The sequence below is a fragment of the Dermacentor silvarum genome, chromosome 1 (assembly GCF_013339745.2).
Source record: "Dermacentor silvarum isolate Dsil-2018 chromosome 1, BIME_Dsil_1.4, whole genome shotgun sequence".
NCBI classification, from domain to species: domain Eukaryota; kingdom Metazoa; phylum Arthropoda; class Arachnida; order Ixodida; family Ixodidae; genus Dermacentor; species Dermacentor silvarum.
This window is the reverse complement of record NC_051154.1, coordinates 287,821,258-287,827,257: the sequence shown is the minus strand read 5'-3', so window position 1 is coordinate 287,827,257 and position 6,000 is coordinate 287,821,258. Positions and strand designations below refer to the sequence as shown.

At 47.4% G+C, this 6,000-nt stretch overlaps 3 non-coding genes across 3 annotated transcripts; all 3 read left to right on the top strand.

Moving 5' to 3' along the window:
• The first annotated feature begins 372 nt into the window (after positions 1-372).
• Positions 373-446, top strand: Trnan-guu (transfer RNA asparagine (anticodon GUU)). Its single transcript has one exon. It is a non-coding gene; the product is annotated as a tRNA-Asn (tRNA).
• Positions 447-4,394: 3,948 nt separating this feature from the next.
• On the top strand, positions 4,395-4,468 carry Trnan-guu (transfer RNA asparagine (anticodon GUU)). The gene has a single exon. It is a non-coding gene; the product is annotated as a tRNA-Asn (tRNA).
• A 103-nt stretch (positions 4,469-4,571) lies between these two features.
• Trnan-guu (transfer RNA asparagine (anticodon GUU)) lies at positions 4,572-4,645 on the top strand. Its single transcript has one exon. It is a non-coding gene; the product is annotated as a tRNA-Asn (tRNA).
• The last annotated feature ends 1,355 nt before the right edge of the window (positions 4,646-6,000 follow it).

Sequence of the window (6,000 nt, the reverse complement as noted above, 5' to 3'; positions counted from 1 at the left end):
TAGGCTTCTGCTTTTACTAGGTGATTTCAACTGTGTGTGCTTTCCAGAGGACCGTGTCAAAAATTTGCCTGTGAATGACCTTAGTGCATTGCTATTTGCGAAGCTTCGCCCTCCCGGGGGCGAAGCTTCTCCTTTTTGATGCTTTTTTGCTGTATTTATTCTGGTAGATTTTCTGTAGCGTGTGCGTGGTGGGCAGAGCGCAGAGCAGCCACCTCCGTGGCGCAATCGGCTAGCGCGTTGGGCTGTTAACCGATACTTTGGAGGTTCAAGCCCTCCTGGTGGCGAAGCTTCTCCTTTTTGATGCTTTTTTGCTGTATTTATTCTGGTAGATTTTCTGTAGCGTGTGCGTGGTGGGGAGAGCGCAGAGCAGCCGCCTCCGTGGCGCAATCGTATAGCGCGTTCGGCTGTTAACCGAAAGGTTGGAGGTTCGAGCCCTCCCTGGGGCGAAGCTTCTCGTTTTTGATGCTTTTTTGCTGTATTTATTACAGGAGACCAAGATATCGAGTCAAGAGCAAACGGATCGCATGATGCAACCTTTCGTTCCGCGTTACGCACCCGCCGTGGTTGCTCAGTGGCTATGGTGTTGGGCTGCTGAGCACGAGGTCGCGGGATCAAATCCCGGCCACGGCGGCCGCATTTCGATGGGGGCGAAATACGAAAACACCCGTTTACTTAAATTTAGGTGCACGTTAAAGAACCCCAGGTAGTCCAAATTTCCGGAGTCCCCCACTACGAAAATTGGAGAACGATGGAGAACAACGATAAGGACCCGAGCTGCGCCTTCCGAAGGCTGCCCGGGCAGCTATGGAAGGTTCGTGCAAGAGGCCAAGGAAGCACCGACCCCAGACGCATGAGGTGGGTGCCACGCGGTCCGTTTGTTCTTCACAAACTACAATGATGGCCCAAAACACTGCACTTCGTCTTGCTACCCTAAATGTTCGCGGTCTTTGTGCCGGAAAGCGGCAATACCAGCTTAGCCGGCTTTTCTCGAAAACAGATATTGATATAGCGGCGGTGCAGGAAACTAAGATAGAAAGTGAAGAACAGACGGATCGCATGGTGCTGCAGTTCCGCAATAGATACAATGTTTGCGTATGACATGCTGTTGGAACTTCCGCGGGGTGCGCTATTTTCATTAGAAATAATCTGGGAGTCATAGAAGAGAATGTTTTTTCCTGTCAAAGTGGGAGACTGCTTATTGTGGATTTTTCCTTTTCGGGCGTAGGTTGGCGGGTGATATGTGTGTACGCCCCCAACATAGAAAGTGAGCGGTTGTCCTTTTTTGAAAGTGTAGGCCAGCATTTACAGTGTGACAGGAAAGTCTTGTTGCTCGGAGATTTCAATTGTGTATGTTTTGCTGCTGATCGAGTGAAACAGCTTCCAGTGCGCGACAAAAGTGCTTTACATTTAAATACACTCGTGCAAGATGCTAACCTAGAAGACGTTGGTCATGTATTGTCCAGTGCTGGTGTGCCCGCGTTCACACATCTTCAAGGGCATAGTCACGCCAGGCTAGACAGAGCATATGTTGCACTGGACCTTGTTCCCATGTGTGGCATTTATAGTGTGAAACACGTGTCGTTCAGCGATCACAGCCTTGTAACGTTCGCCATAGGTACTAAACAAAGTAAGTCGCGATTTAACTGGAAGACGTGGAAGTTTAATGATGGGCTGCTGCTGAACGAATCGTTTTGTGAAGGCGTGAAAGAAAAGTTACACAGATTGATGGAGACCGAAGAAGGTAACATGCTAGAATTATGGGAGATTTTTAAACAAGAAGTTAAGATCAGCGCTATAGAAGAAGCCACTACGGAAATTTTCAACAAAAGAAAAGAGAAAAAGAAATACAACGCGAGCTTGATTTTTTGTACACCGTAGAAAGCGACAGACCAGGGAGCCGAACAAAAGAAATAAAAGAATTGAAGAGCCAGCTTGGGCTTATCGATGAAAATAAGTTCAAAGGAGCAGTTATAAGAGCACGAGCGGAAAGGGTCTGGCTAGGCGAGACTCCGACAAAACGAGCTCTATCGGACGAAAAGACGTACGCGAGGCGGAATGAAATCAGAATGATTCGATACGGGAACGAAATCCTGGGCCAACCTGAAAAAATCGAACAGGCGTTTCTTGATCATTATGGTGAATTATTCGGGAGTGCTAAGGACGTCACAGAAGGATTCAAAACGGACTTCCTGTCAAACATGCCGCAATTAGAAGACGATATTCGTGAGCGTCTGGAAAGGCCTCTGAGCATCGCCGAAATCGAAGGAGCCATAGATGATTTAGTTGTAGGCAAGTCCCCGGGACCTGATGGACTCGGAGCGGCTTTTTATAAGACCTTCAAAAGTGAGGCCAGCCAGGTCCTGTTACGATTGTTTAAGGAGGTCTACACCCGAAAGCTGGTTCCTCCATCTTTTCGGACTTCGCACGTGGTGCTGATTCCAAGAACAGACGACCCAGATAAATTGTTAGCTGTCGACGCTTATCGCCCGATATCACTGATGAACGTCGACTACAACATATTTACGAGAGTGGTCGGAAAGCGATTACAAGGAGTGGTGAACCGCATCTTAGGGCCGCACCAAACATGCAGCATTAAAGGACGGTCAATCTACACAAACATTCACATCGCCAGAAGCATATTAGAATACTGCGACGACCTAGGTGGACACGGAGCAATGTTACAGTTGGACATGCAGAAGGCTTTCGACCGTGTGGCCCATAAAAATCATTTCTGCATTCTAGAACATGTAAATGTAGGTGAATTAACTTTGGACGGGGTAAAGATGTGCTATCAAGACTACCGCCAGCCGCATAATAAACAAGGTTACCAAAAGCTTTAGGGTGCGATCATCCGTGCGCCAGGGGTGTGGTTTGTCCCCTCTTTTGCAATATACATAGAGCCGCTTTGTAGGAAGATCAACAATGACAATAGAATATTGGGTTTCAGAGTACAATCTGCCGAAGTGACAATGCTCGCATATGCGGACGACATCGCGTTGTTTTGTCGGGATAAAGAAAGTGTTGAAATCGCGATCGCGGAAGTGTTTCATACTGCAGAACGACAGGCAGTGCTATCAACTTTGATAAATGCCTAGGGGTATGGATAGGCAACTGGGTAGACCCTCCGAGTACCTTTGTGAATATCCAGTGGACCGTCACGCCGGCAAAGTATCTCGGGGTGCCGCTTGAGCACTACCGTGACGCAGTGGATTACTGGAACGCTGAAGCAGAAAGAGTTCGTGAGTGCACACTTAAATGGGGGGGGGCCGAAATTTCTCAATGTTTGCTCGCGCGACGGTCTGCAACCTCTTTGCCGTTGCCAAAATTTTTTAGGTGCTTCAAGCATTGTGCATGTCAAGGGCCAACATACAACGATTACACAGAGTACTCGCAGTGTTTGTATGGGGTTCAAGCTGGGAGCGCACCAGTCACACCAATCTGTTTCGCTCCGTTAAAAGTGGTGGACTAGGTCTTGCACATTTGTTCATAAGGCAGATTGTGTCGAGGTTTGTTTACTTGCGTGACCAAAAGGACCCGTTTTTGTTAACTATGTTTCAAGTAAGGCTGAGCGAAGCTATACCCGAATTCATCGTTTCGTCGCGCCGGTGCAGTCAAGGTAGATTGCGCGGTTTTCTAAAGGAAGTCGTCTGGGGTTTCCAGCTTTTGAAGGTTCGCTTTTCGATGGAATACCTAAGTCGGGTCCCACGAAAGCGCTTATATAAGGACCTGATAGAGGCAATGTTGCCGGTACCATTGTATCGCGCGGTGTTCCGCATTGGACCGGAAAAGAACGTGCTAAAGAGAGTAAAACGAATGCCAGTACGCCCATCAGCGAAGTCCTTCTTTTTTCAGCTCCACACCAATACTTTACCTGTCAAACCATGGCTTGAGGAGAAAGGACTTTTTGTGCCTTCGAGCGTCAATTGTTTACTATGCCGGAAGCCCGAAACAGTCGAACACATCTTTCTCGACTGTTGGGATGCGGTATTCCATTGGGATGTTTTACAGAGAACCTTAAAGAAGGACTTACCGATTACGCCATGCGGGATTCGTTTTTTTGCCTACTCTAAATGAAGACACTGTACCATATGACATGTTCATGCTCTTGTCCTTGCATAGTCTATGGAAATGTAGAATGGCCGTGAGACATGCCGAACCAAACCCCCGGCCTGTTAGAGAGTACTTCATCGAAAGCATTTGCTATATCAAGGACTTGTACAGTTTGCAAAAAGAACAACCGACATGGCTCAATGTGATGACTGAGCTTGCGAACCTCAAGCGTTTTTAGCCCCCGTGTCAGCCAACCAGTGGCAGACACTTTTATCGTGACCCTCATGTATTGTTAATATGTCTTGTGTTGTATGTTGCCAAGTCGGTAATAAAGAAAAAAAAAAGCCTCCGTGGCGCAATCGGCTAGCGCGTTCGGCTGTTAACCGAAAGGTTGGAGGTTCGAGCCCTCCCGGGGGCGAAGCTTCTCCTTTTTGATGCTTTTTTGCTGTATTTATTCTGGTTTTCTGTATTTATTATGATTTTCTGTAGCGTGTGCGTGGTGGGGAGAGCTCAGAGCAGCCGCCTCCGTGGCGCAATCGGATAGCGAGTTCGGCTGTTAACCGAAAGGTTGGAGGTTCGAGCCCTCCCGGGGGTTTAAAGTTTGAGCTGCTTAAAGTAAAGCTGCTTAAAGTTTGAGAGGGAGATGAAAGAAAGAGACTTGCGAAAGATACTTAAGCAGCTGATAGCGCTGGAATGCAATGAGCCAGGGCAGTACAAGCAAGATATGCGAACCATTAAAGAAAAAATTGAGCAGTTGGACAAAGAACGCTATCAAGGCGCGATTGTGCGCGCAAGAGCAAAGGCATTAGAAGCGGGGGAGACGCCCACCAAAAGGGCGCTTGGACTTGAAAAAGCTCATGGTCGACGTAATCATGTCGATAAGATCTTGTGGAATGGCACACTTGTCGACGATAAGAGCATAGGTCGAGCGTTTTTAAACTATTACCAGTCGCTGTTTGCATTTCAAGAAGCCAATGTAGATGAGTTTAAGAAGGGTTTTCTCGGTCGCATGCCGCGATTGAGTGACGACACGAAGGACCAATTAGAAGGGAATATAAGAAAACACGAAGTCGAAAAAGCAATAAATGATTTGAACAATGGTAAATCACCCGGACCTGACGGTCTCAGCGCGTGCTTTTATAAACTTTTAAGAAAGAACTGTCGCCTCTGCTAACAGGCCTGTTTAACGCTGGCTATGTGAACAAAACTTTGCCGCCTTCTTTTGGTAAAGCGCATACCATCCTGTTACCTAAGAGTGACCAAGCGGAGAAACTTAGGCTAGTGACGTCTTATAGGCCGATATCTCTAACTAATGTCGATTATAAGATTTTTATGAAGGTTTTGGCAGCATGACTGCAAAGAGTCATCAAAGAAATAGTCGCTGACCACCAAACGTGTGGGATCAAAGGGAGGTCAATTTTTTCGAATATTCACATGATGCGGTGCGTGCTCGAGTGCTGTGACATAACGTACGACGGCGTCGCAGTGCTTCAGCTGGACCTAGAGAAAGCGTTTGACTGTGTGTCTCATGATATTTTGTTTGCCATTCTGGATCACGTTAATGTAGGTGCCAGCATCACTGAGGGAGTGGCGTTGGCGTATCAGATCTACACAACACGCTTAATTGTGAATAAATCATTGGGGGCCCCCATTAACGTCATGCGTTCTGTGCGTCAAGGCTGCCTCCTCAGTCCTCTTCTGTTTGCAATTTACATAGAAACGATGTGTTTGGCAATAATTGAGAACGAGCAAATACGAGCTTATAGCTTGGCAGCCACAGAAGTCAAGCTCCTGGCATACGCAGATGATATAGCCGTGTGTTCTACGAACAGAGAAAGTGTAACAGAAACGATACGCGTTGTGAAGCAGTTTTGTGATGTGACGGGCAGTAAAGTGAACTGGGGTAAGTCCCTCGGTTTGTGGCACGGAGAGTGGTCTTCGGCCCGGGAC